Source organism: Bombyx mori, chromosome 4 (assembly GCF_030269925.1).
Source record: "Bombyx mori chromosome 4, ASM3026992v2".
In the NCBI taxonomy this organism is placed as follows: Eukaryota; Metazoa; Arthropoda; class Insecta; order Lepidoptera; family Bombycidae; genus Bombyx; species Bombyx mori.
This window is the reverse complement of record NC_085110.1, coordinates 13,038,455-13,051,403: the sequence shown is the minus strand read 5'-3', so window position 1 is coordinate 13,051,403 and position 12,949 is coordinate 13,038,455. Positions and strand designations below refer to the sequence as shown.

Genomic DNA, 12,949 nt, shown 5'->3' with positions numbered 1-12,949 from the left:
TGCAACAGCTTGTAGATCAGTCCCGCATGCCAGACACGGTCGAAGGCCCTCTCGATATCGAGAAAGACTGCGGCCGTGTACTGGCGCGCGTTGGACCGATCCGCCAAGTGGTGCATAACGCGGACCAATTGCAGCGTTGTCGAGTGACCGCTGCGAAACCCGAATTGCTCGGGTCTGAGAAGGATGTGCGGCGACACCCTTCTCAGCAGCAGCCGCTCGAACAACTTGCCCATATGCGACAGCAGAGTGATCGGACGATAACTGGAGGGATTTCTCCTATCCTTGCCGGGTTTGGGCAGGGCAATAACCTTGCCCAATTTCCAAGTTCCCGGGAAGTGTCCTGTGGACAGAATGGAATTGAACAGTCGTGTCATGAATGACACGACCGTTTCGGGGAAGTGGAAAAATGCGAGGGAGGGAATACCGTCCTCGCCCGGCGCCTTGCGCCTCTTCATCCGCTTGATGGAGAGGCGCAATTCACTGGGAGTGATGAAATCACCATCTCCCAACGGTGGCACCGGGGAGGAGAGTAGGCTCGCTACGCTCTCTTCCACCGATTGGTGGAATGCGGCCTCTGAGGGTGCAGAGTTATTTGGAGCGAACTGCCGCTCCAGCATTACGGCCAGGACATCGGCGCGGGCCTGAGCCGAGAAGCATCGGTTGCCTCTCTCGTCCACGAGTGGACAAGTCGGGGCAGGCCGATTTGAGAGCTGGCGGCAAAGTCGGTGGAGGGACACGGACGAGGGGTCCTCACGGGCCTCCTCGATCCGTTCCTCCCACGCATAGCCCCGATAGGAGCTAATCTTCGCCGCCAACTCCGCTTCCAGCTCGTTAAGCTCGCGCTTGATCCTGGGACAACGAGTTGTCGCCCAGAGCCTCCTCAGGCCCCTCTTCCGGCGAATAATCGCTTTCAGATGGGCCGGGAGTATACCTCTGGGCCCGCCGCTGGGCACAAGAGTCGTCGCCTGGTCGATCGCTCCCCTGATGGAGTCGACAAGGCGGACTGCCGCGTCGTCGACCCCCTCAGGGGTGTTGGGGTCCTGAATTACGGGAAGGTCGACTAGGAGTCTCTTAAAGAGCTCCCAGTCGACCTTCGGTCGTAGGGGCGAGGTCGCAACCCGGGTAAGCCCCATTCCCAGTGTGACCAGGATAGGGAGATGGGGGGTACCCAGGTCGTACAGTGCCTCAATAGTTAAGGGGCACCGTAGCCCCTTATGAACGCACACATCCAACACGTCGGGCTGGAGTTGCGCGGCGGTCGGAATGTGCGTGGGTTCGTCGGGGCCGACCACAGAGTAGTCGCCCCGATCGGCATCTTCTAACAGCCGCCTGCCCACTGCTGAGTTCAGTCGGGAGCCCCACGCGACGTGCTTCGCGTTGAGGTCCCCGACCAGCAGAGCTGGGCGGCTGTCGCAATTCAGGACCCGTCTTATGTCCCCGGGGTGGAAATCAGGCCCCGGGGGTCTATACGCGGCATAAACCCGCATATCTCCCCCCGAGGTGTGGATCCTCACACCGATCGACCTTGTCGATGTGAAGGCCAGCAAATCCAACTGATCATGCACCACGTCTCGCCTGACGAGCGCCGCAGTGCCCCTGAACGGCGTCCCGGCAGGACTCACCTCGTCACGTCGGTACATGAAGTAGTTTGGAATCCTGAACACATCCCGAGGACGTAGCTTGGTCTCGCCCAGGAGCACAACCTCAGGGTTGTACTCCCGGGCGAGAACCAAGAGCTCGTTCTTGCGGGGTTTTACCCCGCCGGGGTTCCAATAAATGATGCGCAGTTCAATGGCTAGCCAGGATCATTCGGTAGAACCCCGACAAGAGAGCCCCGAAAGGGCTAGCTCCCGAGGCGATCTCACGGATCACTCCGGAGACCACCTCGGACAATTTCTCCCAGAGCGCGAGGAGCCATGCAGCAAAGCCGGCAGGTTGTGAGGCCTGCCGACCGCTGCGCTGCTCGCGCTGAGGGCGGGGGGGGAGAGGGGGCTGAGTACTTAAGTTAGGCTCGATTGAGGGAGCCTCAGGTGTTGGGCTGACGCTTGGAGGTGGCTGATCATTGATGATCATCGCCTCAGCATGGGCGGGTGGGGAATCCGGCACGATGGGCTCGGTAGTACCCCTGTCTTCTCTTTCTTTCTTTCTCCTCAGTTTTCTTTTTAATTTCTTTTTCCTATTCTTCTCCTTTTTCTTGTTGCCGATGCTCTGAGTCTGAGTCTGAGGTGGGGGCATGATCGCGGTTGTTAGAGCGGTGTTAGCTCGGCCACGAGGAGTAGGGGTAGGTTTATTTGGCCGCCTCGGTGGGTTGGCCTGCGCCATCAGCGTGGGCGCTGACGGCCCAGCCTCCACCACCGAGACAGACGGATAGGTACTAGGAGGGGGAGGGGCTGGGGATTGGGAGGATTTCCCTTTCCCCTTCCCCTTCCCCTTGGGGATGGGTGCAGACACAGGGGCAGCTGCTGGAGCTGGGACATTCCTGGGCCGTGGCACCGGTGGAACAGGAGGGGGGATGGTTACTCCCATCATCCTGGCCCTCTTGCGGTAGACCACACACCGCCGATCGGTGGCGGCGTGGTCCTTCCCGCAATTTGCGCAGGATAATGGGCCATCCCTTGGCCTCGGGCAGTCCGCCACAATGTGCTCGCCGGCACATCGAACGCAGCGGACCGCACGGTGACAGTTCGTGGACGCGTGCCCGAAGGCCTGGCAGCGGTGACACTGCGCAGGCCCCCGGGTTGGACGCCATCCCTCGACCGTCACCCCCGGCAAGTATAACAGTTCATTAACTGAATACAGCCGGGCGAGGTCGCCCTTGGAGAGGTGGTCCAGAGCCACGAAAAATACGCAGCCCTGTCTCCCCCTCTTGGCCTGGATGCACCGGGCATATCGGGCAGGAAAGCCCAGCTCCTTGAGGGCGTTTGTTACTTCTGCCGCATCGGTGTCAGCAGGGAGACCCCGGACAGCCACCTTCGAGGGTATTTCCTCCGACAGTGCATAACAAAACCATTTAATGGCTTTGTCTGCGGCGGAGGCCCTCGAAAGGTAGTCCTGAATCACCCTATACTCCTCCGCCGATGACGGCAGGAAGCGGAAACCGGCGCCGTGGGGTCTGGCAGAAGGAGCCCTACCGAGGCGCTCCCTAATGGCCGCCATATGGCGAGACCAGTTCGGGAGAGCCTCCACCATGATAGGTGGATGACGGCGGAGCTCCTCCTGGGCCCGACCCCTCGGCCTCGGGGGTGGGGGAACTTGCGGTTGGGTAGGCTTGGGGCGTGTACCTACTGGGGGTTGTGATGCGGCTATGGTCGCGTAGGACGTAGAGGGGATGGGTTGTTGGGCTTTGGTGGACTCGAGGTCCATATATCTGGTAGAATCCAGATTGCCCGCCGTGCCGCTTAGGGCGGGGGCACCTCGAGTCGAATCCACCGGAATAGGGGAAATGGTAGGGGAGGGGGATCGGGGAGGGGATCTAAGTGGGCGTGGGGCTACCCCTGTCCTGACGGGGGCCCTCGGTTTGGGAACAGGTTTGACTGCTGGGATGGGACTCCCAGTAGGGGATGAGGATCGAGATGAGTCTGGAGTGGAAGATTGGGAGGAGGAGGGGGAGGAGGACGTGGCCTCGCTATCCTCTCCTTCCGATTTAGAGGAGGGACCTAGTCGCGGTCGTTTGTCTTGGTCCTCCGATGAACCTCGGTCGGACTCAGACCTGGCCTTCTTTCTCGGCCGAGGAGTCCCAGGGTAATCGGTCGACAAGGGAAGGAAACCTTCCCCCGGTCCGATCCCCTGGGAGACCCGGGCCGAGACCGAAGGTCCGGCCGAATCGTCCTTGCCGGGGTCCATCGGGACCGGTCGGGTTCGTGGGATTGGGCGACGGGCGTATAGTTCGTCCATTGCTTGACGTCCCTTCCGGGACGGGCCGGGTGTGCTGACGATGGGGGGAGAAGCCCCATCAGACATGATATGGCTATCCTAAGTCGGTCACGCGAACATCAGGAGCACCCTCACTAGGAAGTCTTTACTAATTTACAGCTGATTATTGCTGACCCTATCAGTCACTGCCAGAGTTATTAATAAAGTAAATAGTGAAAAGAAGGGGTGAAATTTAAACAAAGTACTGTATTACTATTAATGTCTAATGTCTATAATTATCAAAAAGAAAAAGAATCAACTAAGTTCGATTTAAATTCAATTAATAAATAAAGAAAGAAAATCAATTAATCAAAAATTACAACTAGTGGGTAGTAAAATAAAAAATAGAAAAACGAATTAAGAATTAATATACAGTTAATAACTAAAATTTGATGCTTATATAACAAAGCTACAAAACTACAAAACTACAATACGGAGGCGGTTGCAGCCATCAGCACCTATCACTAATACTACTTAATAATTAATAATTCATTAAAAAAGTTAAGTTAAATGAGAATGAGAAAAATTTATGTTGATATCTAATAAAATAATAGTACAATGATAGTGATAACTATAGAGAGAGGAACTTCGATATTACTAATCTATGGTAGCGGTAAGGGTGCAACCAAGACGGGTCCCGGAGGACGAACCCCGGCCAGAAGATCGCAGGGCCGGATTGCCCCGGATTTGAGGGTCCAGAAACACAGGTTCTGGATCAGGAAGCCCAGGGTTCAACGGCCGAGCGATCCACAACCGTAGGGGTCGAACTCCCCTTCCCACTCGGCACTACACCGAAAACCGCTAAGTTCTTAAAATAATATAGTGGAATATTAGAAAACAATAAATAGGGAAGTTTTAATTAAGTGACACAGAATACTACTTAACAGGACAGATCGACCGAAAACCGCAACCAACAACCGTGCCCAATATGAGTGATGAACATCGACAGGGGCAGCTTAATATTGTCGATCGGTATGTCAATATTGAATTACGGTGTGAAATTACGTATTTAAATGGATGGAATTTATTAATGTATTGAAAAATTAATGTATAAGAGGGTAGAATTGAAAAAAGATGCAAATTGAATGTGCGGTTTGTATATAATTGAGACTCGTTGTTATTCGCTTAGAGCGAGACGGCACTAGCAATACTACTTAAATGATTAATTAAAAACTTAACTACTTAAATATTGACAATTATGAATAAGAAAAATATGAACTGAATTAATACTAGTAATGTGAATTATAAAGGGAATCAATTATATACAATCTACACTAAACTTAAACTTAACTTAAGACCTACCTGTGATGGCTCCGACGCCGCAGACCTGTGAAGGATTGGCCTTCGGGTGTTGGTAGCAGCCCCTCCTAACCCCAAAGGGTAGGGGAGGACTGGGAACAGACACGGGCGGCCAGACTCAATGGCGCTCACGTACACCAATTTTATTAAAAAATAAAATGGTTACGCAGCTTTCACAGGCTGATCGACACCTACCCGCTATTAACCAATGTTAAGAATAAAAGTGTCAATCAACTCACCTGTTCCCGGGTCCTGCGTTACGCTGCTCGGAATGTCTCCAACCCGAAGCAGCACCGCTAGATAAAACACTCGCACTTTGGGCACACACTGACTGCACAGCACAACACAGCAAGGGGCCACTTAGCCTGGTGTCCCGGGGGATAGATTGAAAAACAAAGATTGCTTAATGCTACTGAAGCGTCGCCTGCCAGATGATTGTACTATACCAAAAACCTTTTCTGGAGTACCATTAAGAACTGTACCAAGTTTAATCTGCTTCGGATGAAGCTTAGGTTGAATCCCAAAAGAAAACATTCATAATTGTGACAGTTTGAATTTTTCCTAAACAACTGTAGTATTGAGGCAAACAAAACAGTAATAATACTTAAATATTAAACCCAAATAACAATTACCCATCCGTCCGTCCATTTATTTATTCTTATTTTTTGTCATTATAATAAATAATAACGAAATTTTTATTCAATATCCAGTCCAGCCAATTACTTTCAGGAGGAGACTGTTTTTCTTTCTGTACGTTATTTTTGCATTATTTATGTAAACAAGCCTAAGGCCTGCCTGGTGCTAAGTGGATATTTGTGACACCGCAACCTTAATACCACCCACGTTTACCACGAGTTTGAGCCCACCCAGCAAACTGGACCGCATGATTGCGCTATATGCATATTACGAGTCAGTATTTGTGCGGATTCATGATATGCGCTACCATCACTAATTTACAAATATTTAGTTTAATTTGTATTACACGAAATAATCCTTCACCGTAGAAAGTCATTCGTTAACAGTCATTTTAAGTATGATGTTTCTAAAGTACGAACTTAATAAAAATCGTAATTGATACAAGTACACCGGAACTCTTACTAACTCCTATTAACTCTTAGGCCACGACGATTGTAATATTTAAAAAAAAAACTAGTTTAATAAGTAGATAAAGCTATTTACTATCTAATATTAGAAAAGGATTTCATGAGAACTTCGAACAAAACCAACGACTTTAGAATTACGAACTTTTAACTCATATTTAATTACCATTAATTTGACCTGAAGGAAACATTTTGTAAGTAATTTTAAAAATAGAGTTAGCTAAAATATTAACCTTTTATTGAACTGATGAAATTTTACTGGTGGTACGACCTCTTGTGAGTTCGCACAAGTAGGTACCACCACTCCGTGAAGCAGTAATGAGTTTCGGTTTGAAGGGTGGGGCAGACATTGTAACTATACTGAGACTTTAGAACTTATCTTAAGGTAGGTAGCGGCATCTACGTTGTAGATGTCTATGGGCTCCGGTAATTACTTAACACCAGGTATGCCGTGAGGCCGTCCACCCACCTTAGCAATAAAAAAGAAAGAAAGAACTGAAGAGCGTAGGCGGAAAACTGTCAGGACCAGAAAATTGAAACGTATTTCTTCCGATAATAGTGCGTGGGACAATAGAAACTCGAAACCATTAAAGGTTTAAAATAAAAACATTTCCTAAAAAATATATTAATTTTAATATTTTTGTGTCGTCGTTAGTGAGTGAATGAGTTTGTAAAATCTAAATTTTTACTGTACTGTACAAACCACTCTATAAAACGGAATCCGTGACTACTTCGTGACAAAAAGTATACTACAATTCAATTGAGGTTTAGGCCCCGTGCCACTGAGGAAACGGTAGATTCCGTGACTTAAATTAATAAATTAATTTTAGGTCCTTCTTCAAACGAGGCTTGTGGAGAGTATTAAACGGTAGGCAGCGGCTTGGCTCTGCCCCTGGCATTGCTGAAGTCCATGGGCGACGGTAACCACTCACCATCAGGTGGGCCGTATGCTCGTCCGCCTACAAGGGCAATAAAAAAAAAAAAAACCTCAGTCTAAGCTATAAAATGTATAAACGTAGCATTTGATAATTTACTATCACACTCACATTATGCACTACCCGAAAGTTTTAATGAAATAACATAAAACTTTATAACCATATCGTTATCTTGGGCTATAATGTATAATATGAGCATGAAAACTCTGAACATCTTTCATATTTACGTACATACACGACTTGCTCTATTAATAGCTCAGGAAATTAGAGCAGCCACAGACAAACATTCACATAACAAGATTGCGGCTTATTGTTCGCAACAGCACTGCCCTATATAAGGTCATTAAACTTGATTTATGATCTGAATCGCTCAATATGATTATTGTTTATTCAATTAGTAGATATTAAACGAGTCAATGAGGAGTTATATTCACAATAAATTATTTGTATTAAATATGGATATCTATATCTGTATTTACTGGTGGTAGGACCTCTTGGGAGTCCGCGCGGTTGGGTACCACCACCCCGCCTATTTCTGCCGTGAAGCAGTAATGCGTTTCGGTTTGAAGGGTGGGGCAGCCGTTGTAACTATACTGAGACCTTAGAACTTATATCTCAAGGTGGGTGGTGTAGATGTCTATGGGCTCCAGTAACCACTTAACGCCAGGTGGGCTGTGAGCTCGTCCACCCATCTAAGCAATAAAAATAAAAAAAGTCTCCGTTCTATGGGATGACAAGCTAGAAACATGTTCATAAGATTATTGGTAAATTAAATCTTTCACGATAGTGCTGCCACTGTATTTTAATAATATTACTTGTATTGTCTAGTCGACATCTTTTTCTTTAACGTAAGTAATGAATGGTTCAAATTATAACACTAGCCATAATTTCGTCGCATTTCAGACTCGTTGTTACCCTTTGAAACTCAAGTTTTACCGCAAGCATAAAAGTTTGAGGAAACTCAGTTATGCTTTAAGAAATTATGGAAAACTTTACTAGCTATACACATAAAAAAAAATTGCTATTTTAGCCTTGTTTCATATTTCGGAAATACTGTATTCATGAGATTTTCCTGATTCAAATTTTCGTAATATTTCTACATTAAAAGTGCTCTACGCATATTATTTGATCCCAACGTGCACTTAAAGTATGAATATTAACGACTCGTTGTCAGAAGAAAAAAATACTCTTAATTCTAGTCACGTACTACGGTACTTCACCTATTCATAATCATAAGAATGACACCGAATTATAATTTAGAACACGGTATCGCACTCATAGTTAAAGCTACCACGAATACCTTGCAGCCTAACCTCGTATATTTGGGACTGGAGTGATTTTCAATTTATTTCCTATAGATTTTATAGTTTGTGTAAAATTAAGGCAACCGCTCGGAAGGACACAGTATTGGAAATACACGTAAACACCACTATTGCCGATTCAGCTGATAATTTTAAATACGTGGGTGTTCGATCTCGGCGTCAACAACGGCTACAACAACTTATCCATTATCATCGTAGTATTAGTATTCTTACCACGTTCTCTAATTCTTAAATCGATTGTTCTTATGTTAGGTCAGGCTAGGTAATAGTACACGATAATACTAACGCTGTACCTACCGATTGCTTTCTGGAAACTCTCTATCCGACAATATTTATATTTAGCCACATTATGACGTATAATATGCAGATAATTAAATTACTATTAACATCGCAGAATATGTAAATTTAATTTGCCACAGCTAATTTCCACAACACAGTAAAATAACTTATATGGTTCACCGACTTGAATACAAAATAAGTTCGCGTGCCAAAAAGAACTGAAAACACTTATTTCCGTTTAAATCTACAATTTTATAGCAACGTTTGTATTTCTAAATTAAATGGTGAAAAAATGTAAATTGAATTTGTAAAACACTAAACAAACGAGGAAAGTATTTTAAGTTTTAACATGCTTTTGCACCAAATGCATAATTTTCTTTATTTTAAAATTCAGATGTGTAGGTATTTTTGTTATAATTGCTATTATAAATTGCTTAATAAATAAGATTAAGCGTCGTTACAATTTTTTTAATAACCAAAATAAGATAAGTAAATATTTAATTAACATAGAATATACTTGCATACAAAGCAGCTAGATATTAATTTTCTAACTTAATGTTTTGGAAGTTATGACGTCACTAAAAGCACATGAGACATGATTAAATTTTGATGAATCGTAGATTCGTCTTGAATAACTATTTTTAAAGTTTAAGATTAAATTGTCTTAAGACTATTTTTAGTCCTGTGTGTCTCGCTAAAGGATAAAGGTCGTGGTCCTGAACGTGACGGAAAGAACTAAGCGTGTATTGAAGGAACTGACCCCTAAAGCGGCATTTTAAGCTACATTAGATAAAAGTAAAGTTTATGTAGCTCTTTTTCATACGTCAAAAGGGCTGTGAATAGAAAAAAAATCGTTGAAAAACATGATGTTATAATGAAAGTCGCAATGTTAGAAAATTATCCCAAGTGTAAACCCAAAATTCACATATATTTTTAATAAACTGATGAATCTACATCACAACCAGACTATGAGCGATAACTATTATCTAAATACAACTGAAAAACGACAGATTTAATCACTTAGATCTGAAACTAGGCCATCCACCAAATCCAGTCTTTCCGTACTTACCTAAAAAGTGAATTAGCTGGAAGGTTTTCAATCACTTTTTTATATTTAATTTATTATTTTTTGAGACTTCTACACGTATTTTATGTCTCCTGTCATCTTCGTCCTTTGCCGCCATATTAAAAAAATGGCGCTCAAAAACATTTTTTGGCGATATCTCTTTACCAACGGAATATTAAAATATGTAGTTGTAATAAAAAAACTAATATTTTATTAACAAAAATATTGGATCTCTTAGCACTCCATCGCGGAAATCACAGCCCGTCTTGAGACGAGGATACAAGATTCTTTACATATGTTTGTTAGTAAAATCATTAAAGATTTAATCTTCTGGGTTTCGGCGGATTAGCTCCGAACAGAGAATTCCGCTTTTCAAAATACTAACAGAAGAAGAACACTATGAAACTGAAATCGTTAATTGCTAAATGGCATTCGAAGCACTGCACTGGCACTTCGTAGCTCTCTGTCAATTTATATATTTATGAACTGTTCTATAGTATAAGCTGCAATTAGAACATCGTCCGTTCTGTTAGTAATAGATAAGTCAAACAAATTTTCACGGCTTACAGTGTAAATAAAAACCAGAAGCGCATACAAGATTTTTGTAAATTTTGTGAATTTTCTGAAGCTTTACTAAATAATATATTCAAACGCTGGGGGTATTTGGTATTTGTCTGTCGGTTATATTTGTCAAAAGAAAATATTACCCGAAAACCCTGTTTGCCTCTTCACTCGGAAGGTCGAATTGGTCCCGGTTTACAGCGGGTGCCAGTTGCTGAGGCATCGTAACCGGGCCTGCCGGTAATGGGCACTAACTTTTTACTGCTCTTCGGTACACACTTTACCCATAAAAAGTCCAATAAGCCTGTTTCGAAGAGCCTACTGGATTACAGAAAATTAATTTATCTTGTGATTAATTCACAAAAAATCAGCTACATTCAGATAGGAATACTAGCTGAGCGTCACATGAATTTTACTTGTCACAAAAATCGAGCTGACGCGAGACGTTTCTCGTTACAAAAATGTGATAAAAGAATAAACCTGCGATTTAATTTTGCACGAATTTATTGTTAATATTATTCAGTTAATCGTTAAAGTTAATAGGTTTCCCAATATCAATAAGTCAATCTAGTGAGTGAGCTTAGAGGGTTAAGTTTACAGCACGCTTTATGCGCATTGCGTGCGCGCTGGTCTCCCGTCACGCGATGTTGTGTCACGTGAAACTGTTGTTATTTGCTGATATTATAAAAACTTGCTAGCTCGAATGCAATCAGCATTTACGTCTATAGAAAATCAAATCTTTTAATTTCATTAAAGTATTTATTTATTAAAGCGGTTTCAGCTCCTATATTTTTTCATTACTTAAATGATGAGTGGATGAACTCACGGCCTATCTGATGTTAAGTCCGTAACCTTAGCCCATAGATATCAACAATGTGAATACCGCCACCCTCTAGGACACATAAGTTCTAAGTCTGAATTTTATAGTGCAACGGTTGCCCCACCCTTAAATCCGAAATACTGCTTCACAGCAGAAATAGGTAGGTTAGTGGTTCCTATCATAAAACATAATTCCGTTACCCTGTACACCTGTTTCCATTTTGAGGAATAAAAGTCATGGTTTCAATTCGTTACAGTGTTATTAGAATTTAAAAGATTATAAAGGAATTTAATAAAGAAAACTTTATATTAGAATTTAATGAAGACCCAAATTTTGTTTCTGCCCTAAAACCATTATTACAAAGTCTGATTTTAAAAAGTCTTAGCAAAGAACAGTTCCAATTTAGAAGGCGGTGTTAAAGTTCTAAGCTTAAAGAATGTATTTGTGAGCGATTATTTTACATCACAAGAAAACACATTTGAAAAATTATTTCAGTGTTAGATAGCCCTTTTATCGAGGAAGGCTATATAACATCACTCTAAGACCAATACAAGTGGAGCACCAATAAAAAATGTTTCAAAATCGGGGCTATTTTTACCTTTTGAGAGCTTCCGCTGCGTGCGCTGCAGAAACGGTTAAAGTTTTGCTAAAATAATGTATGACAGAATTGTTCCCCTTTAAAAGATCTATAAAAAAAGCCCCGACAGTATATGTCTATATGTTCAGGTTGGCTCACTATAACGTTTTTTATGCTAACCAAATTTGTTCTAAAATAATTTGTAAATTATTCCACGCGGACAAAGTCGCGAGCAAAAGCTAGTAGTTCATAAGTTAGTTGAGTAATCTGAACAAAATTGGTTTTCTTTTACATTCATACTGAGTTTGGTTTTTGGGTGAGGCTTTACGACTGAACGTGAATATCTATTAATATGTCTCGTAACTTAGTGGGTGCGCCATAATCAGATTGCGGTATTTGTAGAGCTTCGCTAGGGACTGGCATCGGCCGCTCCCATAGCATAAACTAATCAGGTGGTCATCAACAGAAAGACCTCAACTTTATTTACTTACTTTACATAACAAATACATCTATAACTATAACTTAACATGCTCGATCAATCAAGTGCATACAAGTTTAAAAAAAACACACCGAAAACTCCCTTCATTGAAGTCATCAAATATTCATCTATACCTAATCCATTCAAATAACAATTAATTTTTAAATGAGTTATTTTAATGTCAAATAGAGTTCAAATTTATTTGCTTTATGCATATATTATAACTATAGTATGAGTAGATACCAAAAGATTTTTTTTTACTTTACTTAAAAAGAAGACTAAAAAATCTCACCTTATTATTTCATTTTGAATGTATTTCTGGTGTTTCACATGTCGCCCGCCAGCGCCGCACAAAACCTTCGCATGTCACATATTATTGAGATTAATAACATACACGCACGTGGCACAACCACTGCAATAACGCTACAAGATACGTATATTTATGAATGGAGTGCAAGAGACGGCGGTCCTTTAACGCGCGTGTTCGTATTGTTGTGGAAGGTTACCAGAATCGTAAGGTTCTCCTCGATGCGAGTCTTCGGTGTGGAGTGGCGCGGACGAGCGCGCGAGGTTGTCGGGCGGACGGTGTTGCGCGACTGC

The 12,949-nt window shown here is 43.3% G+C and overlaps 1 protein-coding gene across 6 annotated transcripts in view; it reads right to left on the bottom strand.

The window, feature by feature from the left end:
• The window catches only part of LOC101740884 (whirlin), a 100,412-nt gene extending 87,463 nt beyond the window's left edge, over positions 1–12,949 (bottom strand). For 3 of the 6 annotated variants that reach the window (XR_009973001.1, XM_062668286.1, XM_062668284.1), the window contains exon 1: positions 12,642–12,941. The gene's annotated coding sequence lies outside the window, so the exon portion shown is untranslated. Of the gene's footprint in view, positions 1–12,641 lie in introns of all 6 variants that reach the window. The other 3 variants (XM_038021923.2, XM_062668285.1, XM_062668283.1) reach the window with 1 other exon arrangement.